Genomic DNA, 25654 nt, shown 5'->3' on the forward strand with positions numbered 1-25654 from the left:
GCACTAATATGACTGGAATGTCAACAGCCATTTTTGCATATAGTTTCCTCATGTTCCTTCAAGTCTCTGCTCTGCTCTCCACCCTCTTTGCTTCTTTCCAAAGCCTTTCATCCTTCCTCTCACTCTGAGCCAATACACCTTAGGTATTAAGGTACCATGAAAACAATCCATGTGCAATACAGAGGCCAACAGGACCTCAGTTTGACAAATATTGTCACCCATACATTAATAAACTCGGTCTTTGATTAGGATTTGTTGGTAATAAAAGTGAAATTTATGATCAGTGTAGAAAATCAAAATAACAATGAAATTAAGTTAGTAGTCCCTTCATGCTACACACATACAATATATATATATATATATATATATATATATATATATATATTCTGCAGTTATTTACAAATATAAATACACGTATACACCCAGGAAATAATTCATTGCATTTTTTTAATTTGAATCTGGGGGAATGCGAGACAGCAGCAACAAGATAGTGAAGATAATAAAATGGTTATTATCTTCACATAAAATGTTCGACATCTGGAAACGTGTCTGTTCACTTTTACTGCACTTGAGCACCAAGCAGCATCGATGTAAACACAGAGTCCGCCTCCCCTCATCCCGCTGGAGTCTTGTGCTCCTTCAGCTCAGAACACGGTCCACACATTGAGTGCTTGATCCGGGATGTTGGTGGAGCAGGTCTCTGCAAAGATGTGGGCACAACAGTCTCAGATTTCTCGTTGCTTGGCATGCCTGAGTCCCATTTCGTCCAGACCTGACATTAGCCATCTCTCTTGTTAATCGCAACATACTATATTTTTTGTTTGTCAATTCAATATGTGCAAGTGCACATTCATGGTAGATTACTCTAATGTGTAATGTGAACACATGAATCTACTCACAATAGAGGATAAAATAATTGTCCCCCTGAGAATTTTCTAGGATTGTGAAATCCTATTTCATAATATTATAAACCGTTGCAATGTTTTGGTGTCTGATAAGCTTTCAAATTCATGGATGTATATCTCATACTGGACTTTCTCAATCATATTTTATCTTGAGTGTGAATGTTCAGTCTTGACCTTGAAAAAGTCAAGATTAGTTTGTCAATTTTATTTTCTCTACGCTTTCTGCAGCCACCCCAAAGCAGCCGCTTGTGTTTTTTAGAGGAGTGCCATATTTTAGGTCTGAACACCCACTAACAGCACGTACTGTCAGTGAACTAGTGAACACTAACACTACTCACATATAACACTTTGGTATACACCTGCGCACCTATGGTGTTTGATGCACAATGTAAGATTTTTGTTTTTATAATAGAGTAGTAAATCATCGCATATATATATGTATATATCATACAACATGCGACTAAGTACCTTTAACTTTTTACTTTCCAACCAACTAGAGAAAAAATTAACACACAGTTACTTTCATTTATCAGACTAATGTCTATGATGTTTTCATCTTTTTTACTAACATTACTATTACTTTGACATTAACGCTATGTACTATTACTTTGACATTAACGCTATGCTAATTCTTAAGCAATGTGACTATTTTCTAATGAATTACACAGCAATGCCATTTTACTATTTTGTTGACATTTAAGTCCTTCACAAACAGAATATTTTGAAGTCCCTTAAGATTTAGCAATTGAGTAGTTGTATAAATCACGTAGCATTCATGTATCTCTATGGTACATGCCATTGCTGTGGTTTGATCCTCACTTTGATTTATTTTGAATATATGACTGGCACATGTAAACAGCAGTATTTATATCGGTTGTTGTTAGAACAGTACATTTACATGGGAGGCAGTTCAAATCATCATGATTTCTCCAGATATTTACCCGTGTGTCGCCTTAGGCACTTACTGGGAATAGGAGGGAGAAAAATAAAAGTGGCCAAATACAAAGCAGCAGCATGCCTTTCTGTTGCAGTAGGCTGGGAAGGGTGGAGTGAGTGTTGACTGTGTGTTTGTGTGTGGGTATGCCTCGATGTTGACTGAGAAAATGTCTGAGCTTCATGAACACATGGAGCAATTTGTGGTGGGTTTGTAGAGAAAGAGAGAAAAAAGAAACAATAGCTACATCTGAGTAGAATTACTTTTGTTATTGTGATTCCATTGACATGTGTAAAAATTTAATTGGCGCTAGCTAGCAGAGTTCCAGGAGCAAGACCACACCTCAACCGTGTCACTTCCGGCATTCCTATAAATACACACTTAATCCTCTCCTCCACTTTCGCTCACCCAGAACCGAGACCAAGCAACATTGCCTCAAGCGTGCTAAACTCATATCATCTTGAGTATGGCATCCATCTTGCCATCCCCATCAGATGACGATTATTTGGACGGAATCAGGACGGATCACTTTCATAGTTTCCATCAATCCACGGCACGCCAGCAAACCCAGCAACAGACACCGAAAACTTCTCCGCCACCTCCTTGTCTGAGACCCTGCTATGCACAACCCTGTCCAGGAAGTCCAGCAAGCCTCTTCCATGGTCCATTTCCCGCCCAGGTCATCTCTCCTCAACATTCAAGACCACTATAATCCACCTGATGAATCCTCCGCGTCTCCCAGCCCACCTCCCTCATCAGACAAGAGACAAAGAGAAAATTCAAGGCCATTCCGTCACCAGGGCCCCCTGCTGCTCACTTCCACCAACCACAGCAGCTGGCCTCTTAGGGCTTTTGGCACTGGGATGCCAGCACCACCAGCTGTTCATTTCCAGCAACCACAGCAGCTGGCTTTAGTAGAGGCTTTGGCACCGGCATGCCAGAGTTCCCTGCTGACCACTTTCAGCAGCTACGGCAGCTTGCTCTAGCTGGGAATGCCAGGATCTTCTGTCTACCAGCTTCACCAGTCCAAGCAACTCTTGTCAGCTGGAGCCTTTGGCACCGGGCCGCCAGCACCCAGCTTTCCTCCACAACCCTTGCAGCAGTAATTTCCTTCCATACTTAACTCCGGTCTTCCCTCCCAACCCTTTCCTGAGAGCTTATTCCCACCAAGTTCGCGTGTGCTTTCGTTCTTTTCAGAGATGTATGTTTGTTCTCAATTTACCACCTGTCGACAGGAAACGGACGATTACATGGCCATCATCCTTATCTGGCCCTTCATTTGGAGGCAATGGTTTCTACCAATATAATATACACTATGTTTACGAAGCCGCAGCCCGTCTTCAGCAGTTTAATGAGGACACATACCATGTACCATCCCTAGCATCAATAGCTTAAATCCGGGTGAAGACTTTCCCTTCACTACGCCACCATTAACCAGGCCATCACCCTCATCAAACTCACCGGGAAAGGGTTGTGGCTCTCGAAACCGGACATCACCAGCGCTTTCAAAGTTCTCCCCATCCATGCTGACTTCTAGCGATTCTTCTACGCCCACTGGTGAGGTGCATATTACTTCCTCCTTAGGCTCACTATCAGTAGCAAAAGCAGACCCAAACTCTTTGACACCCCGTCAGAAGACCTCTGCTGGATCCTGTCGATTAACAGAATCAGAAATACTTTACTTTACTTTACTTTGCTACAGCAGCTCACTATCACATCAGTGCACACGGGAATATAAGTACTAAGCAAAAAAAAAAACAACAATACGCTATAATACAGGTCAGAAAATAAATTAAGTACCATGTGAGTATAAGTATAAAATAAATGTGAAGTACGAAGTGGGTTTACCGGTTGATGGTAATAATATGGTATAAAGTAATAGTGCATGAACTGTCAAGTTAAGTTTAGCTTATTTATAATGAGACGGAGGATATTGCACAGCAGTAATAGAGGTATGAATAAATATCAATATCAATAAATAGGGAATTTTAAACTGAAAAGAGTATATTGCACAGGAGTATTAACACAGGATATTGCACAATTATGTCAAGTATTGCATAGATGTGATGATCAATGTCCAGTTTAATGACTTAGGGTCATACAGACTACAATTAGAGGGAGGAGTTGAAGAGTTTGATGGCCACAGGCAGGAATGACTTCCTGTGGCACTCTGTGGTGCTTTTTGGGGGGATCAGTTTTCCGCTGAGGGTACTCCTTTGTTTGACCAACACGTCATGGAGTGGGTGGGAGACACTGTCCAAGATGGCATGTAGTTTGGCCAGCATCCTCCTCTCTGACACCACCGCCAACTCCACATCCATAATGTCACTGGCCTTGTGGATCAATTTGTTGAGCCTGTGTCCTGGGGACTCCACATAGCTGGGGGGCACGGGCTTTTAGCACCCTGGGGCTAACTCCATCGGGCTTGCAGCCTTGTTTGAGTGGAGTTTCATCAGCTGTCCTCTCATCTGGTCAGTAGTCAGGCACACAGCAGAGGTTAGAGGTGGGGGGGTTGGGGTCATTAGTGTGAAGAGGGCCGTTAGCCTGATGGCCAACAGCAGCTGGGTTAGAGGGGGGATGAACAGGAGCCAGTGTGTCGAATCTGTTAAAGAACAGATTAAGTTCGTTGGCCCTGTCCAAGCTACCTTCAACTCCTCTGATGCCAGTCGGTCTGAAGCCAGTGATGCTCTTCATGCCCCTCCAGACCTCTCTCATGTTGTTCTGCTGGATTTTACACTCCAGTTTCCTCCTGTACTTCTCCTTGGCCTCCCTGATCTTCACCTTCAGGTCAGTCTGGATTGCCCTCACCTCCTTCCTATTACCATTAGTAAAAGCCCCCCTCTTGGCATTCAGGATGTCTTTGATGTCCTTTGTTACCCACGGTTTGTTATTTGATTAACAATGGACCATCTTAGTTGGGACATTGCAGTCCACACAGAAGTTAATGTAGCCAGTGATGGACTCAGTAAGCCCGTCAATGTCCTCTCCATGAGGCTCACAGAGTGCATCCCAGTTTGTCACCTCAAAACATCCCTGAAGTGTCTCATAGGCCTCCTCTGACCATCTCCTCACTGTCCTTGTGGTCGCAGGCTGCCTTTTAACCAGAGGCACATAGCAGGGTTTGAGGTGAACCAGGTTGTGGTCTGACTTACCCAGGGGGGGAGGGTGAAGAGCTGTATGCTAACGTTAAGAACGTGTCCAGTGTCCTCTCTTCTCTAGTAGGACAACTCACATACTGGGTGAAATTAGTCAGTGTTGTTGAAACACTGACATGGTTGAAGTCACCCGAGATTAATATCGGGTGTGCAATCAGGTGTTGAGACTGGAGTTGTGCTATGGCGGTGTGGAAGGCGTTGCACGCCGATGCCGGGTTAGCAGAGGGGGGATGTATACAGCCACAACAATGGCATGTGAGAATTCACGTGGCAAATAATATGGCCAGCGTCCCACAGCTAACAGTTCAATGTCCGGGCTACAGATACTCTACTTGATAGTAATGTGATCAGGGTTACACCATCTGTTGTTGACCAGCACAGCAAGCCCGCTGTCTTTCCCCTTGCCACTCCTGGTGTGATCCCTGTCGGCCCGAACAGTCTGAAAGCCGTCGATGGAAACTCTATGGTCCGGGATATCCTGGTGTAGCCATGTCTCTTAGAAGCACACCGAGCTACACTCACAGAACTCCGACTGACTCCGGGCTAACGCCGTTAGCTTGTCCATTTTATTAGCCAGTGATCTCACGTTGCCCATGACGAGAGAAGGCAGGCGCGGCTTAAATCTCTTGTTCTTAAGTCTCTTTTATCTGGATGGGGGTAAGGATGATTATAATGCAGTACATATTTGCATCAGACAATGGACTTGTCTCTGTACTTGTCTTGTTAGATCTTGGTGCTGCGTTCAACACCATTGATCATCCCATCCTATTACAGAGACTGGAACATGTATTTGGCATTAAAGGAGCCGCACTATGCTGGTTTATATTCTATCTGTCAGATCGATCTCAGTTTGTACATGTTAGCGGTGAGTCCTCCCAATTTGGGTTCGGGAGGCAGACACCATCTCCACATTTAAGATTAGGCTTAAGACGTTCCTCTATGATAAAGCTTTTAGTTAGGGCTGGCTTGGGTGAGTCCTGAACCATCCTTTAGTTATGCTGCTATAGGCCTAGACTGCCGTAAGACTTCCCATGATGCGCCTCTTTCCTCTCTCCTGCTCAACAACTGCTACTACAGTTGTTGTTATTTGCTCTGTTACTAATACTGACATTATTTTTCCTATAGCTGTCATTCCTATTATTATTAATTTATTAATATTAACACTACAATTACATTTCTATTACTTTAAATATTCTAGATGGTATTTGCATTGTGTTTCCCTCTCTCCCACCCAACCCCACCCTTTCCCAAAACTTCTTTCTCTCTAAACCCCCCTCTCTCTCTTTTTCTCTCTCTCTCTCAAAACCTAACACGGCAGCCGCGGATGGTCTCCCACCATTGAGTCTGGTTCTGTCCAAGGTTTCTGCCTCTTAAAGGAAGTTTTTTCTTGCCACTGTCACCAAGTGCTTGCTCATGGTGGGATTTGTTGGGTCTATGTAAATAATATTAGAAAGAGCACGGTCTAGACCTGCTCTATAGGAAACGTGCAATGAGATAACTTCTGTTATGAATTCCTCTATAAATAACTATATAAATAAAATTTAATTGAATTGAATGTACAGCTTAGAGACAGTGGCACTGAAGAAAAGACAAGAGGCAGAGCTGGAGGTAGCAGAGCTTAAGATGTTGAGGTTCTCTTTGGTGAGGGACGAGGACGGACAGGATCAGGAATGAGGACATCAGAGGGACAGCTCATGTTAGATGTTTCGGAGATAAAGTCAGAGAGGCCAGATTGAGGTGGTTTGGACATGTTCAGAGGAGAGACTGTGAATATATTGGTAGAAGGATGCTGAGGTTGGAGCTGCCAGGCAGGAGGTCTAGAGGAAGACCAAAGAGGAGATTTATGGATGTATTGAGAGAGGACATGAAGTTAATTGGTGTGAGTGAAGAGGATGCAGAGGACAGGGTTAGATGGAGGCACATGATTCGCAGTGGCGACCCATGAAAGGGAAGAGCCGAAAGAAGAAGAATTTAATTGAATATTTCTAAACCACTATCAAAAAGTCCAGTTATATTTGCTTAACAGCTTTCAATAGACTGTGTGGTATTGATTTCTTTTACAGTTGAATCAGTACAACTGCATCACATCAATAATTCCAACTAACTGTACATATGTGAGTACTTTTTAAATGTGGTGTGTGTGTGTCTGGTCATGGTGCATAACCTGGGGCCCCCAAGCCCTGCTTTGTTGATCATATTTCCATAATTTTTGCATGATTTGCATAGTATTTGCATTCTGACCCTTAGTTGGCCTCAGCCGCACGGTACAGTTGTGCAGGGGAAAGCCCACTGGCTGTTACTCATTACACAACCAGGAAGCAACAGCAGCAGCTGGCCAAGAGCCTCCAGCTACAGGGAGGGTAACCATACCAGGGAGGTTTTCCACCAGGCAGCTGAACTGAAATGAACAGCTGAATTCACAGCTCTCTTGTGCTCCAGTACAGTTCAGTCAGTGTTTTTATCTAATCTAAAGGTAGAAAACAACAGAGGAATGCCTTGAATTTGTGATGTGTCGAGAAGGTGACATCAGACAATAAATAGGCAGTAGATGTTGCATTGATTTTGCCATTTGATATTGTCCTGTCACATCAAGTCAGGTTCATATGAGGTGTAAATTTAAACCGCACCTTTAATACAAGAACTCACTAAAATCAGTACCCTTGAAAAGCGTCTGCAGCAGGACTGTATTTTATTTCTATTCTTTGAAGCCTATTTCTGTTCTTTTGCTTTACTTCACTAAACTTAAATAAATGTAACTAATCTGAACTGACTGGGTTTAGTAGGGTATTAAATTCATCCAAACTGAAAACAGTTTCATTGAACAATCACGGGTGCACATACACTCACATGTATTTTGAATCTTTTACAAACTAAATGTGTCCTTCAGTGCAAAGCTACACTAACCAGAACAGCTACTCCTGCTGTGCATGTCAAAGAGATTGACATAGCATGCTAAGGATGTCATGTCAAGAAGAATGTGGTCCCCTCTGTAACAGCTTCTAGGATATGACCAAATCAAGTCACATAGTGGATTCCAAACTTGTGCAGCAATAGCCCAGCATTAACCTGCTGACCTAAACTGCAAGCAGATAAAAACAAAGAAGACAATGCAGACATACATGGTGTAACATGTATCTCCTCGTGTGATAAGATAGCATTCATTTCTCTTGCGTTACGCTTGTTCCATCTGTGTGGGAAAACTACAAAGAACGTGCTAGTTCATTCCTGCCCATACAGGCACATTAGAAGGCTTGGCCTACTAAACTAACTCTGGCATGTGGGAGAGGTTACTTTTAAAAGCTGCTGGGGCAAACATGGTGTCAGTCAAAACAGATCCAGGACCATTTTGGATGACAAATATAGGCCGGATTTACAAGGTTTGCTCTCTAAACAAAGACACTTTTAACACTGTGACGAGGCACTCCTAAAAACTTTTTAAAGCTAAGACAGCATAGCTCACTGTCAGCGGAGGAATGCCTTTAATACAGGTTTCATCAGCATCAAACTCTTCCACTTTTCTAACTGTTAATGGCCAGATTGTAGATGGTAAAACAAACATACAATAATACAAACTTTAAAGTGATACTCCTCCCTTCTTCTTCTTATTTTCTCTTTGAAGCACTCACCTCCTGTAGACTTAAAAGGTGGTTGTCAAAAGTTTGTAGGTTGGTCCTTCATGGAAAACAGAGCCTGTAATCAGCTTGGATTCAGAACAGTTGCTTTAAGCTAGGCTTAGCTTAACCTTAGCTAAACAGCACCCACTGTGGCTACAAGTGGTAATTACGGGATAATAACAAATACTAAAACATAGTGCAACAGTGGAACAAATAGAGAAGAAGTTAAGTCAGACTGTGTTATTCATCCTTTCTATCCTTCCTATTTCTGGTGACTGTTGTAGTGTTGTATTGTTATGGTACTAGAAGTTCATAGAACACATGACTTCATGCTGCAGTACATAGCGCTCATTCCCTTGCTTAAAAAATAGTCACATTCTACCAAGTTTATTGATCACATGGAGGTTATTGTCTGTGAGGCTGCACCGGTCAAAGCTGTAGAGAATATTCAGTTTGTGAAGAAAATGCCCGCATCAAACATCATGCTTAACTAACTGGATTTTCAGCAACAGCATTTGTTTTTATGTTGCAGTGATTCAAACACTACTACTATTCTACATCTGTCAGCAAAACACAACGGGATGATTTTGTGTTTTATGGAAAGAGTAAAGAGCAGTTTTAAGTTTTTAAGGTTGACAACTCATTAATGTCTGGGAAAATAATACAGCAACTAGGTTTTTTAAACAAATATTGATATAAACACTTGTTTATGTACTCATACACATTTGACAGAATGACTGAATGCTGGCGGCCTTATATGGCAATTTTAGGGGTGTCAGTTATGTGATGGTGATATTGATGAAATCTCACAAACACACATCTCCTCAACAACTTTGTAAGAGGGTTTGGTGAATGCGACTTGGAACACTTGTACAAAGAAACCTCACAGAAAAAAGTCCGTTTTGTCAGGTTTGTGATGAGAATAGAAAAATGTTCCTGCATGAGGCCCACTGTTCATTGTGTTACTGCTTACTTTTCACCTCCCCACAGCTGACCAATCACGGCGTGAAGTGGGTGTGAATGTCGGATTGTCATTTTCCTAAAGTTACAGAAATCAGGTTTCTCCAGCAGAAGTCGACCTACCAGATTACAGAAACGGCTACAAATCCAGTTTTGGCAGAAAGCTGCGTGTGAACGCACTAAACACCCAAACATTAGCATATATGTGTTTGTCCAGCTGACACCTGACTTCCCACCCTGAACTCCTCTAGCTCCTCTGAAAACTCACCTCACTTCAGCCCACTCATTCCAGACAGCTTAGAGAGGAGAGCTGGACTTGCCCTGTTTGATACTTGATCTGATTTGTCAAGTCATCCAACCAGTCTCTCTCTCCCTCACTCTGCTGCTCTGTCTCTCTACCACTGAGTGATCAGGAAGCCTGCTGGAATTCAGGAGTCATGTTTCAGCAGCATTTAGTCTGTCTGGCATTCTGGAGACACGGACACAGAACACTTATTTCTGCTGCAGCTGACCAATCCACTATGAAAAAGTTCATGTCTATCAATGTCCAACACAATCAATGGCTGCTTACTTAACTTTATGTGGATGCTTCACACACACGAAAGGGGATTTTATCATATCCAGCCTGGACACACCATTCACACAGTTCCTTCAAAAATCATCAGACTACTAAAACTTCTCTCTCTTCTCTACATCCCTGAAATCCCTCAGGACGTCCTCTCTCTGTATCCTCATCCAACATCAGCTGCATGCATCACCTGACAAAAGTAGTGCCCAACAACAGAGGCTTACCTGTGTCTGTGATGAACATGCAGAATTATGGCTGTTCATTCATGGTAACTGGTTTGGTTCATAATGCAGTAACAGAACACATAATCTGTATTCTCTCACAGGACTTGTTTATATAGCCATGTAAAGTCGTTGACACTGATGTGTACCTGTTATTGTGCTTCCAAATAAATTTGAGCATTATTCACATGGAAACAATGAAGACCTCCAGATCTTCAGCATGTCCAGAAATGTGAACTCAAACCATGTTACATATTCAGGTGAAAAGTCTGCAGGACTCAACTCTGTAACCAAACCGTCAAGGCCTCAGTATTCCTCAAATGAAGCGCTGCAGCCCTGTTTCCGATGGCAGAATCGGGTGGGACTGTCCAAAACAGACCCTCTGACAATCCTGCCCCCTTTACACATTGATTGGAAATCCTCTGGTAAAGCTTTCTTTGGTAACACTTTGTATGACGCCCATGTCTACAATGCATTATATACATACGTATAATGTTATACTCTGCTTATAGCACTGTATATTTTTAGTTATAAGCACTCATAAACATTCATAATGCTTGCTGTCAACAGTCAAAAATCAACAGTCTTACCTCTATCTGAAGTCATCCACAAATAAGCTAGCGAGCACTACTGTCCCTGTCAGCCGCTGTCAAAACCACCATTCCTCCCAGGTGTCAGGCTCCTCATTCACTTCCATTCATTTTGAGGACTAAGTCTAAATATAATACTTCTGAATTATACAAACAACAAACAATACAGCAATATTATTCTGTGTAATATATTTTTCTGAGTCAATTCAATGCCTATTTTAACATATTTTGGGGTCTAAATGACTAATAGGTACAAAACGTTTTGGAATTGGTCCAGTAGATCGCCTCAGCCAGCAGCAGCGAAACAGGTTTTTGTCTTACACATTAGGGAAAGGATCCGTACAGAGACAGACCTTTTGTTGTAGAGTAACATGACTTACTGACTCACGTTTCCACCGTCGTCTTCCTGCAACAACTCATCTCTCTTGAGATTTCAGAGTGGGACACTGTTTCTGGTCCAACCATAAGGATCTGACTCTTTAACATGTTAAGTGTGGCCTGATAGAGTAGATAGGGACAGAACATGGATAGAAACAAGAAAACAGTAATCAGCCAATGACTGCACAGCACTAAGATGATAACAGTGTAATAAAAAAAACATCTCATCTCATGAATTACCATAATAAATATCATGTTGTCCTCTTTCTGATGCGTTTGCTTGGAACCGGACTTTAAATTGCCAGTTTAAGAAAAACAGTTGGAGTGTTAGTGCTTTAGGTCAACACCTCCAGTTGACTGCAGCAGTGAAGACCAGACAAACATGTCAGAGCTAATGCTTCTTTTAGACAGCAGCTTCATCTTCCACTCTAGTTGCAACAGAAAGTGAAACAGGAAGGTCCTGTCATTTAAGTACGTCAACGCACAATCAGCATTACACAGACTGCTGTCAGTCAGGTGAAGGTTCACTGGATTCACTTGTTGTTCAGATAGAAACTGTCAAATTTAAACTGCAAATAATTCCATATTGCCTGTTCATCAGTTTTGATTGACATATCTCAGCCTTTAAAAAGTCTATATTTGGTTGAACACTGCTTCACTGTACTGTCCCTGTCTTCATCACTATTCTCCTCGTCATCACAGTCATTATCAATGACAACATTGACAAGAACAAGAATAGATCTTCTGCAATCCTGCAACGCTGCCATGAGTTTCTTTGTCTTTCTGCAGCATGTAGTGTGTGTTTGGACTGAGCCCAGCATTTCCACGGCAGCTCTGAAAGTCATTAAAACCTCCACAGACACACAACTGGCTTTCATTTTGTCATTATGGCCCCCATGAAGGCCCTGATGTTGGAGGGGAGACTCAGCCAGTGAAACAGTGCCATGGAGGGGGAGGGAGAAAAGGATGATGGAGGGACCACACATGTCTTCATGGACAGGGGATCCCCTGCTAACGTGTAGACTTTACTGAGGCCTGTGGGAATCAGCTGCCTCTGTAAAGTCATGCTGGAGAGCTCACGGTAAGCCAGTTTGTGCAGTTTCTCTACATGTGTTTCTGTGTTGTTGATCTTATCCAGTGAAAGTTTCAGCTGCATTGTCTAGACCTGGTTATTATTTAAAATGGATTCTTGGCTCTTGGATCTCCTTACAGCAGGAAGGACCTGGGTTTGAACGGCCATAGTTCTTAATTCTTCCCGTTTGGAGTTTGCATGTTCACCTTGTGTTGAAAAAAGTCAGGCCTGTGAAATATTGGCAATTGTCCAGGAGGTTTCTTTGTCTTCCAACTTGAGGCCCTGATATACTCCAAAATGGACGCAGACAGTGTGGTTCTGTACATACTACAGTGAGAACATGAACGTGTTCCACATAAGTGCAATTAGGGTGTTTGTAGACGTGCACAGTTCACATGACCATACATTTTGGGCGGCCTGCAAACTTTGTGGACATAAGCAGATAACAAAATATGTCACTTCGACCCTTGCAGTTCCACAAATACAGGAAGTATCATCTGGGCTTATTGCATGCTGGGCTAGGCTGCACCCACAACCCCAGTTTCCCACAGTAACTGTGTTTACATTCGTTCTGTTACTTTGTGATACAGAGCGACAGGGGCCTACGCACATCGTTACATCCAGGTAACTTCTATTTCGCCTTCTCGTGTTACTGAATATGGGACTGTTCTGTGCAGTCATGTTGTTTCATTCACTGTTATAGAAAGCAGGGGTTGCGGTGAGCAGAAGGTTTGCTAGCTTTGCTAGATGTGTGTTACTGAAAAGGAGAAGATAACAGAGCCTCAACTTGTTTCATGTTGTTTTCACTATCAACAATCTCTACTGGCATCAGAACCTTGTAGGAGAAAACACAAGTAGCCCATGCTGACCATTCACAGTTCTTGTGGTCTCCATATGGCATCTCTGTGGCCGCCATAGCCCCAACTAGAGCTTGCAATTTTGAGAAGGTGAACATCAGCTACAGTGTAGCTGTAGCACTATGTGCATAGGCCATAACACATTAATGTACAACTGTAAATCAACTATATAAACCAATCAATGTTAGGCCATTGCATCACATCAGGTCATGTAAGTAACTCAGACTTTCACCTTAGATGTTAGTAAGGTTTCTCTGTCTGTGTGCTTGTGTTCTTTTTTTTTACTTGGTGGTACTTCTGCTACAGCACCAAGCGGATTACCTTGTGCATTGGGACCTTTATGGTCTGGATGGGGGGGTGAAGTTTGAGTGAACGAGTATCCGTTTGGCCACCACCTCTCTCTGCCTCACAGATAACAATGTTATCAGGGGTGGAGGAGTCAGGAGGGATGGGGTTGAGCCTAGAGGAGGGGTGGGACTTCATGTTGTGCCCCACCTCTATAAATGCTGAAAATGGTTATTATTGTCCTTTTATCATTTAAGTGGAGAGATTTAGTGTCCATTGTGGTTTTGGTACAAGAATGACATTGAAAATTGTATGGAAAAACAAAACAAAATATAACCTATGTCCTGTAAATATATAGTGTTCAGAGAAGAGATGTTGACATGACGAATCAAAACGCTCACAGTCCCCTCAGCCAACTGGAAGCCACCTTTTCGTCTTTCCTGTTGCAACCTTTTTTTTTTACTCATTTACAAAAAACACATGACTGACTAAAGACTACCTTAAATGATACCATAATGTCCTCACCTATGTGGTCATCTTTTTGAGGTGCTTTAAAATACTCACCCTTAAGATTCTTAAAATGTATACTTTTAAACTGCTGCTGTAGCGACTGTGTTAAGACTGACAGACTCTGAGAAGTTTGGACAAAGCCTGACCACACACAGTGATCCTCCAGGTCACCCAGCAGCCCTTTAGGCTGAGGCCTCTTTGATGTTTAATACCAGACTGCAGCAGGCAGGAAGAGCCCTGATACCAATCTGATCCCTCCTGCGCTGCAATTTTATCCCCCATCCACTGTTTCCTGAAGCACAAACTACCCAAAAGCAATATGGAAGGTGCTTGATTTTCAGCCCCAAATTGAATTAAACATCGAGCTGGGGAAGATGTGTTTCCTTACGTCTTAAAGTTTCCTAAAGTGGTCATGCCCTTCCTTCTTTTTTCCACAAGGCTGTCTTTCATGTATACAGCAAAACTGGTTGTTTTCATTTGAGAGCCATTAATGGTTTACTTAAGTATGCAAGCTTCTCTACAGAGCTGCTGTTGTTTGTTTCTATATGAATCTATAGTGGGTCTTCACAGGTTTCACATGGAATGAGACTGCATTAGTGTGGTGGATAGCTGGTTTAAGCATCTACATTTGAAATGGATCAAAGTCCAAAAGCGCCCCCAAATCCCCAAATTTTCCCTAAAAGGCAACTCTGTTGAACTGTGTTTAAAAACTGTGTTTAAAAGAGTTTTAAAAAGTCAGAAGTGAGGACATTTTGTGGCTTAGCAATGCTGTTGGGCACTACAAATCCTTAAAGGTACAATCTGTAAATTCCCGGCCATATGCTCCAAACAAGAAGGTGGCAGCATAGGGGGGGGATTAGATCAATCTGTCTTTATTAACAGGCTATGTACCACAATCCTTTAAAGTAGCTGTAATCAAACCTTTTCTTAAAAAGCCCACTCTTGATCCAGGGGTTTCAGCCAACTATAGACCTATATTCAAATTCAATTCAATTCTATTTATATAGCGCCAATTCATAACAGATCTTATCTCATTGCACTTTTCCTATAGAGCAGGTCTAGACTGTACTCTTTATAATATTATTCACAGAGACCCAACAAATCCCACAATGAGCAAGCACTTGGTGACAGTGGCAAGGAAAAACTTCCTTTAAGAGGCAGAAACCTCGAGCAGAAACAGACTCAGGGTGGACGGCCATCCGCTGCTGCCGGTTGGGGGGGCGGGGGTAGAGAAAGGGAGAGAGAGGGGAGGGGGAGGGGGAAGCACAATGCAAATTCCACCTAGAATTTAACACATTTAAGAGTAGGCTTAAGACTTTCCTCTTTGATAAAGCTTATAGTTTGGGCTGGCTCAGGTGAGTCCTGAACCATCGCTTAGTTATGCTGCTATAGGCCTAGACTTTTCAGAGAGAGGTTTTGAGAGAGAGAGAGAAGGGGGTGGGGGAGAGGGAAGGGGGGGAGCACAATGTAAATTCCACATAGAATTTTTAAATAGTAATAATGTAATGGTAGTGCTAATATCAATATTAATAAATTAATAATAATAGGAATGATAAAGTTAGCTACAGCACTAGTTTTTGCCTAATGGTGTGTAGTCCAGTAATAGCAATTCAAAAGTTATTAAACAATGGTCCGATAAAGAAGGATTCTGTGGAAAGACTATTAAATGTTCAATTTCAATGCCATATACCAGAACAAGGTCGAGGGTGTGGTTAAAACAGTGAGAGGCTTCATGTACACTCTGACAAAAGCCAATCCAATCTAATAATGAGATAAACGCAGTGCTAAGGCTATCATTTTCAATGTCCACATGAATATTGAAATCACCTACAATAATTACTTTATCTGTTTTAAGGACTAAACTTGATAAAAACTCTGAGAATTCAGATAAAAATTCAGAATAAGGACCAGCAGCGCGGTGCACTATAACAAATAGAACTGGCTGTCATGTTTTCCAGGTCAGGTGTGAAAGACTAAGAACAAGGCTTTCGAATATAATTTAGTTTAGGTTTAGGGTTGATTAATAGGATTGAGTCGAAGATGACTGCAACTCCCTGTTTATGTATTGTATTAATTTAAGTGGTCGGGGGGCAGACACCGTCACTAAGGAGTTTTGGGTGCAGAGAAGCATGTAGGACTTCAACTCTGCCTCCTGGTCTGCACTCTGGGTTGTCATGGTTTTGGTCTCTCTCTCTCTCTCGCTCTCGCTCTCTCTGATGGCCGCCCACCATTGAGTCTGGTTCTACTCGAGGTTTCTGCCTCTTAAAGGAAGTTTTACAACACAGGACAGGCTGGGGCTAGCTGGTTAGCATGCTAACTTCAGCAGATATCTTTGCAACACAATACATAGACGTCTTTGACATGACGTCAGAACTGCTACTTCTTCACATTCTGTTGATAAGTTAGTTCAAAACTTTTAAGCTAAAATTCTGGCTGTATACATTGTATCTTAAAGCTGCATTGATCTATATTTTCATATTAACAATTGGTCAAATGACTATGAGTAATGTGGGGGGCTCGCTCACAGTGACAAACCCACAGAATTTTTAGCCAACTATGCAGTTCCCCTCAGCGCTATGAAGCATTTTAACGCCTTTAGATCATTTAGCTTCTTTTGATTTACTGCCTGCAACTTTGTTTTGGCTCAGTCTCACAGCTCTCATCAGCGCTGTTTCCTGCCGCAGCTGCTCAGCAGCAGACAGCAGACAGCAGCCAGACGCAGTCAGAGACTAGCTGGGGAACATAGTGGAGCATCTAGCAGCTAAAGAGCCAGATATTCCTGGAGCAGAAACCACATGAGCCTGAGCACACTACTGTAGTAATCACTGATGACTGAGAGACATGAGAGGCCTGTCCACACCTAGGCTGCGGGGGAGATGAATGAAGGGGGACAGGTCAGATCGGCTGGTTTATATTTTGGTAGAGACCAAAAACAGAGCTAAATGTCAATTGTGTGTTTACAGCTTGTTCCAGTGCCCTAAAGTGGCCAAAAGAAATCAAACAAATCTCTAATGCAGCTTTAAATCTGTTATAGCTACGTTTTGGGAGGAAAAGACATCCGCCTTTCACACATCTGAGCTCAAGTAATCCACACTAAACTGGCCAAATTTAAAAGCACAAACACAATACAACTTGGTTTTGTCCTTCCATCCAAATAGCCACACTCCACCTCGTGTTTTCATGTGGACGGCGAAAAAGTAGTTTCTGGAAAGTGATGAGGTAAGCCCGCTGAGACAAGGTGGAGGCTGCGAGGCTGACCCTCTGTGTGATCAGCCATTTTAAAAGACAACACATCTGATCGCACAGCACATGCATAACCTTTATTTATGTTGTTATTTATTTTGTGTATTTATGCTAATCCATTTTTATGTCGATTTTTTTGAGGAATATTGTTCATTTTAGTCTTTTTTAATTTCCCTCTTTTTATTTCAGTCCCATCCATGTGTCATGTTTCTAGAAAACTAATATTGATCCAGATGTCAGGTCAGAGCCAGTGTTGCATAGCACACAGAACACGCATCCACAGAGCGCAATGTTTCGACTTTTGAGAGCCATGTGAGGGGTAAGCATGCTAACGGCGATGATGGAATTGTGAAGGCTCATGCTAACAATGGCCACCATAAGTTTGCAGGAGCCTTAAACAGGATGAGACGGTACGGAATATCAATTGATGGATGGACGAACAAATCTTCATATTGTCGTTGTGCAGTAACAGTAACAGTACAGCTGTGCAATGCAGTGCAGTAAGCCTCTGTTGCTGCTGCTGGAAATATAGAAATCATCACTTCCTATTCCCCAGAGCTTTATTTGATGGGAAAGCTCAACCATTCAGCGTGTTAAGAACAGCAAATGTAAAAGCTCTTATGAGCTGATAATACATTCATTTGTGAGTGGGTATTATTAAATTAAAGAGTTCGGTCCAGACCGGCTCTATAGGAAAAGTGCAATGAGATACCTTCTGTTATGAATTGGCGCTATATAAATTAAAATTAAATAATTAACACACAGTGCTCTGGAGTGTTACCTCTCTCCTCTCTTCCACTTGTTACAACGCTCTCACTATCCCTCTCTCACATTATCGTTTTCCTTCCCTTCCCTCCCCCTTCCGTTCCATCACTGTTTTGTCTGCTTATGCAATAAAAGCCTGCCCCCCCACCCAACACATAAAACCACCACCACCCCGCCATGGGAAGGAGTAGGTTTATGTGGGCGGAGGCTGAGGCTGTGGAGGAATCTCAATATGTGGACTTATTAGAAAGACAGTCGCTCTCCCTCTCAGACACACATGCTAACAGCATTCTCTGCAGGCCTTCGCTCGATGACAGACAGATCTGAGCGATAAAGCTTCCTCTGAACAAAAACGGATGGGCTTGAAGCAAACTTCTTCCCATGTTGCCCCCATGCTGACACATAACGCTGGCCTTACCACATGAACAAAGCAAACAGGGGGACAGGGCAGGAAAACACATTTAACGCTTCAACAGTTTGTCCACATTAGTTAAGAAAGTTTCACGTGTCGTTCAAAACAAAAGGAAAATCGCTTCATTGTGCAGTTTTATACATTCTGCTGTATATATCCAGTGTTTGTAAACACAGTATACTGCTCACTTGCACCTGAGTGATGAAATGTTAATAGTGGGGAGGTAACAATCTATTAAGATCAATAAACTGATCTTGAGATTTTTTACTCAAGACTGAAAATCTATTTCTTGTCACTCGCATGCATCTGGGTGTGAAAGTCTAACTGTATCTGTGCTGCATTCTGATCTTGTGGTTTGTGTTCCTTATTTAAAGCTGAATGCTGCATGGCTGACAACGCTATAGTTGCATGGATTTGTTGTATTTGTATATTTTACATTTCCTAATATTTTTGCATATATTTGTAAAGTGTAATTTGACACTTGTGATTTTGCTCTTACTTGGTTATTTCTAAAAACTAGCCGTACCTTCAGGAGCTGCTAACCAAACTAAACTTAATTATTCAGTCTGGCTTTCATGCTATTTCTGTGACCTTTCCGCACGAAGAATAAAACTCCAGAAACAGACTGATTTGGAATTATTGTCGTTGTTATTTTAGTTTGAAATGCTGCTATCTGCAGCTTCCGTCAAACATACTGATGTTGGTTCTGGCTGAGGTACAACACACCAGCATGTTGCAAAGAGAATGCAGTAAAGATAGACTTAAATGGCTTCATTGGCATCAGCAAATGTCATGATAATTGTGTGATTGCTGATTCAGCAGTGCAGTTCATCTGCCTGCAAAGTATTTCTACTCTCAGGCTATACAGTTCAGCTTCCAGCCCTTCCAGCAATGCAGTGAAATACATTTCAGCTGTCAGCAACAACACACATTTTCTACAGGAAATGCATTGTCGAGTTCTCTCTCCTCCCTTCTCTTCTCCTCTATCGTGAGGAGTTGACCGTTAAGCTCCCCCTAGAGGCAGACACAGATTACAGCAACACCTCATTTCACTGGCATCCAGTAACTGTATGACTCCTTACAATGAAAGATGCTTTGACATCCAAAACTGCAATCATTTTTAACTTTACCTGATATCTATTGTATCTCATTATAATTATTATCAACTGCATTATTCATTGTTTTAACATCTGATAAAGATCATGGTGTCTAAAATCATGCAACTTGCACCAGGGATTCACCAATATGTGACATGCTAAATTGGATTGAAGAAAACCCCGAACATTTTCCACCAGTTTCACTTTTGGATTCCTGTAAATGGAGCGCAGCACATGCAGCCAGACAGTTAGGCATTAAACCTGATTAACTCTGTCTCAGGATGTAGATAGGGGAGGTAAAGCTGGACCTGAGCAAGGCCTCACCCTCCGCTGTGTTTGATCTGCCGGCTGCTGGAATGTCACATGAGGCTGCCAGCGTTGATAAAACCATTTACAGTCCACTCTACTGCTGCGAGGAAGCAAAGGGCTCGCTAAATGAGGGCAGTGAGAGAAGCTATTCTACAGCTCATGTGAGAGAACCCCCGGTTATTATAACCAAGGTGTGGGGAGAGCGCTGATACACCCACACTGTACAGGTGGAGAGGACGCGTGGAGAGCGTGTGGATGCTCCATGTGACCCAGTGAATCTCACTGTTTGAAGTTTAACTTAAATACAAATGAATCTATGTAACAGATCTCTGCAAACACAGCAGTAGTTTAACCTGGAGAGTTTGAAAGTAGGCTATACGGTTAAATATGCTGTTTTCAACACCAAGCAGATCATTCCTGGGAAAAGCTCTTTGGGGGCAGGCTGCTAAGAGTTAAGAATTCTTCATATTTATATACACGGGGTTTGATGGATTAAACAGAAGAAGAACTGAATGGCTGAAGAGCTGACAGCAAAGAACTGTCTTTGAATTTTTAAGGACTGACCCTTACATTTTTAAGGTTTAACCATTTACTTTTTGATAGGTGATCTATTTCTGGCCATCAAACCCTGAAGACAGCCCAACATAATCCTGCTGACAATGTTTTTCAGTTGTCAGTAGGCAGAACACAGTGCCAAATAACAAAACAGGCCAAGACCATTGGCTGTTTAAAAGAAACAGTCCAACGTGTGGGGGAAAACAATTGTTCGCACCAGAAAGAGTTCTATCTGAGGTACGGGTCGGGGACATGTTTAGCCTAGCTCTGTGAGAAAACTGCCTTCTTCACATGCTGTTGTATCAAAGTGGAGTTGACCTACTTGAAGACTGTTTCGACACAATAGGCCAGCGGATATGAGACAAAGATGATCTTTGAATCTTTGATCATGGGTGCTTTATCAGTAGATGCGGTTCTGAGCCTTTAGTCCATCTTAAAACCAGCCGATCTGACCTGTCCCCCTTCATTCATCTCCCCCGCAGCCTAGGTGTGGACAGGCCTCTCATGTCTCTCAGTCATCAGTGATTACTACAGTAGTGTGCTCAGGCTCATGTGGTTTCTGCTCCAGTTAAAGAGATAATGGTGAACAACGCACACTCCCCTTAACCAAACATCCAGCCCTGAAGAGATCCACTATTGTTCAACAAGGAGAGTCCTGCCTTCATACAGGAACATGTAGATCATGTAAAAGGATCCCTCTGTGGCTCTAACAGTTACATCAGCTAACATGTTGAGGTGCTGTGGGACTATTTCTACCAGTAGTGTAGCCCTGCATCTGGAACAGAAGGCTTTGTATTCATAAAATGGACTTTGCTAAACCTTGGGAATCAGTTAGTATTTCTTTTTCCCTCTCTTGACTTAATCCAGCGCAGGGTCACTGGTGCAAAGGCTTCATATCTGGACTGTGTTGTATTGATAAGTGCAGCAGTTTTTAAAAGCATTTCCGTAGCGAGTCAACAGCTCTATCTTTCTGGGTTTCCTCTGTTTGGACAAGGTCAGGTGACAGACTCTGCCACATATTTGTGAATGAACGCACCCGAGCACTCAGGGCATCTGTGTGTGTGTGTGTGTGTGGCTCTGCGTGCAGACACGTGCATGTGTGTGGAGGGCCGTCCATTCATACATTCCTTCCTCCCACAGTAACCTGAGCCTTGGGGGGAGGGGTGGGGAGCAGGAGAGCAGAGAGAGCGAGGGTGGGGTCTCATTGACTTCTTATGTGGACAATGCAACTTTCTCAGCACTTGTATAAAATACATCAACCCGGATGCATGACTCAAGTCAACATTATGCCAAGTCAACTCAAAGAAAGAGACCATGCAATGCTTCATGCATGAGAAAGAGGAAGTGTGATGTGAGGAAGCTTGATGCTCAACCCTGAAACACTGACTAAACATATTAACACGCTGTATTATAGCATATTAACTCAATATATCTGTATATATTTCACTGGAATATTTATTCACAGCAACAAAACTAGAGCTAAAGTCGGTACTCTAACCAGGACTAACTTCACTATGAAATATGGTTTCCCAGTCTCTTTTTAAATTTGCTTAAAATCTCATACAATCTGGTCTCTAAACCTTTATCACCTACTGGCAGAAATGCTAGCACTATGTTCTGTCACAGTGCAAGGCACCTCAAAATTAAAACCAGCCTTTTTGAATTAGTAAATTACATGTGCAATTTATTGTAATAATAAAAATAATAATTATTTTTTTAATATTAAGTAATATTGTCCCCAAAGAGGTCGCAAGATAAATCTAAGATGCCACAAGATACATAACAGAAGCCAGAAGCCAGAATCAAAATCACAATAAAATGAACATGACATTTTGTAGATTTTTCTCACTTCTCTAATACTTTCTTTTGTCTTGTGAAATAGCTGATAGTTTTACGCCTAAAATCTCCAACAACAACACACTCTTTAATGTCCAGAGGGATCCTGACTGGGCTCTTGAGAGAAAGGGAAAGTCTAGGCAGAATGGGACCGCATGGATACTTTTTTCTTTCTATCACTGCTCCTTCTCTTGTGTTGTACTATAGAGACTGCTGGGGTGGCAGGACAACACAGAACATAATGCTGAACACACACACACACACACACACACACACACCGATATAGCAGCACGGCTCCCCTCCCCTGTGTCTGGTTGCAGCCCTCCTCCGTCCTGTGACCTACAGGCATTTAACCTCTGACCTGCAGGGCCAATATTAACTCTTGTGTGATTGTTCCAGGGCAGCCGACTTCCCCTGGCCCAGGCCCTGAGAACATTCCTGGCCTCCGTCGCTAGGAGAGCCTCGCTGTCACACTGCTGACCTCCTCTATGGTCAGGGTTACCCTTGATGTTCTATACACACACACACACACACACACACACACACACACACACACACACAGAGGAACTTACATGTACAATAGGACACACACACACACATACACACACACACACACATACACTTAGCAGCACCTCCATCCCCATCCCACCCCCAGCCAGGGGTCCTCACGGGGGCTGCTGGTCTGTCTCGGAGCTGAAGGCCACCCAGTCCGCCTGCTAGCTGACACCCTGCTAGTTGTGCTAACACACAACAACTGCATTCACCAATAGCTGCTGGTGTCGGTGGCTGCATGGATGATTGAGATGTTAACCATCGGTGAGTGGTTTTGCATGCACATTAGCTTGGAGTCTTCTCCTGGTTTTGATCTTATTCAGGATATGCCATGGAACATGAGAAACACAGTTACTCATCTCCTTGTTTACATGATCACAACAGTATCCAGGTTTCTGATCATTGTGCATACAGTTGTATCTTAATTGCTTGAAATCTCAAAATGACTTATTTCTTCACCAACAGAAGGAGAATGTTCCAAAACGTGCATTAGGTGCTTACAGGCCACGGTATCCGGCTTTCTTTCAGAGTATTCCAGGTAACATTTCCAGGTGTCTCAAAAATGGGATATGGCCTTATTCAGGTTTCTGAAACCAGGATAAGATGTTTACATGCGTAACACATAACCAGCATACTCCAAAAACCTGATCATAACCAGAATACTTTCAGGACTGTCAAAAAGTTATATATTTGCATTAATTATATACTTTTAAAGGAGCACTAAGTCATTTCCTTGAAGTTTCTTCCTCACCCTCTAAATGTACCCTCCAATATGACTCTCTAATATCACTCTTTCGGGACTGTCAGTGAACTGATTAATACAATTATTAATTTGTGGTGTAGGTGATGAGTATGTAATGATTAATAGGCTTAACTGTCAAATTGAAAAACAAGCAACTTCAGCATCACTCCAAGGTCGTACCTACACACCAAAAATTGAAGGTGTTTGGTATGGTAGCCAGATATCCTTTAATTTGTATATTAATTTAAAAAGGCAAAAACTAAACACCATCAAAACATCTTAATGTTAAAAAGATGTTATTAAGGTTTGGATTTTGGTTTAGCCTATATGAGGAGCACATGCGTATTGTCTCATTTCCGGTCGCCGGTGCTTGTGTGCTATTGGTAGCGTATTTTTGCCGCTCTAGCTCAACCCAGTTAATTTTGTGAGATTTTTCATTACAGCGGCTAACTATCTGCTATACATTTAAACGTACACTAGTTCTGCTCAAGCACCTGTAGCTCTCTCTTTTTTTAGCGACTTTCTCGCTAATCCCACAGTTTATACACTATTAAGTTTTGCTAGCTACCGTTCTTTAGCTTAGCAGCTAGCAATGGCTTCTCTCTCTCCCTCACTCTCCTGCTCTCTCTTGTTCGGTGTGTCAAATGTTTAGCTATTCCTCTGCCTCCTTTAGTGACAATGGTACATGAATTAAATGTAGTTTATTTGCCGTGTTGGAGGTGAGGCTTAGTGAATTGGAAACGCGGCTCCGTGCCACAGAACTCAATCATAAGCTGCTGTAGTTAGCCAGCCCCCAGTAGCCTAAACTACTGGCTAAAGATAAGTGTAAATATCAGAAATACTCAGAATCAGAAATACTTTATTGATATATTATATATTATATTATATTATTAATATATTAAGATTGTTATTTTTGTCGGAGGTAACAACTCCCGATTACGCCAATCAGAGGTCACTAAAATTAATGTTGAGCCGGTGTGTACATATGCAAAGACAGTGTCAGACTCCGTAGTTTTCTCTGGGCCCCTGCCAAACCTGACAGTGACGACATGTTTAGCCGCATGTCTTCATTCCGCCGCTGGCTGTCGAGGTGGTGTCCAGCAAACGATGTGGGCTTTGCAGATAATTGCTGACTTTCTGGGGAAGACCTGGTCTGATTAGGAGAGACGGCATTCATCCCACTTTGGATAGAGCAGCTCTCATAGCTAGAGATCTGGCCGAGTTTATGAGTGGACATAACCTATTAATCAACCACAAACCTAAACTAAATTATACTCATTCAAAAGCCTTGTTCTTAGTCTTTCACACCCAACCTGGAAAACACAACAGCCAGTTCTATTTGTTATAGTGTACCGCGCTGCTGGTCCTTATTCTGAATTTTTATCGTAATTCTCAGAGTTTTTATCAAGTTTAGTCCTTAAAACAGATAAAATAATTATAGTAGGTGATTTCAATATTCATGTGGACGTTGAAAATGATAGCCTTAGCACTGCGTTTATCTCATTCTTAGATTTGATTGGCTTTTGTCAGAGTGTACATGAAGCCACTCACTGTTTTAACCACACCCTCGACCTTGTTCTGGTATATGGCATTGAAATTGAACATTTAATAGTCTTTCCACAGAATCTTCTTTTAAAAAATAAGATAATAAAACAATGAAGGTCCATGGTATAAATTAAAGCAAACAGCACGAAAACTTGAAAGGAAATGGCGTTCCACAAATCTGGAGGAGTCTCGTTTAGTTTGGCAAGGTATGAGGGCCTTCCTATATGTCTTAAAACATATAGGAAGGCCCTCCGTAATGCCAGAGCAGCCTACTACTCATCATTAATAGAGGAAAATAAGGCTGACAGAGTCATAGCTCTATTGAGCCATGTATTCCTATAGCCCTCAGTAGTAACAACTTCATGAGCTTCTTTAATGTTAAAATTTTAACTATTAGAGAAAAAATTCAAGTCCTGCCCTCAACCGGTACCAACTTATCTTCAAACACAGGAACCTTAGAAACAACTGTAAAACCTGATATATAGTTTGACTGCTTTGCTCCTATCGACCTGACGATTAATTCATCTAAGCCATCAACCTGTCTCTTAG

The 25654-nt window shown here is 42.2% G+C and overlaps 1 long non-coding RNA gene across 1 annotated transcript; it reads right to left on the reverse strand.

Moving 5' to 3' along the window:
- Positions 1 to 430: 430 nt before the first annotated feature.
- On the reverse strand, positions 431 to 8794 carry LOC122876471. The gene is made up of 3 exons (XR_006378071.1): positions 8621 to 8794; positions 3301 to 3490; positions 431 to 700 (listed from the first exon to the last, which is right to left on the reverse strand). It is a non-coding gene; the product is annotated as an uncharacterized LOC122876471 (long non-coding RNA).
- Positions 8795 to 25654: the final 16860 nt, after the last annotated feature.

Source organism: Siniperca chuatsi, linkage group LG1 (genome assembly GCF_020085105.1).
Source record: "Siniperca chuatsi isolate FFG_IHB_CAS linkage group LG1, ASM2008510v1, whole genome shotgun sequence".
NCBI classification, from domain to species: Eukaryota; Metazoa; Chordata; class Actinopteri; order Centrarchiformes; family Sinipercidae; genus Siniperca; species Siniperca chuatsi.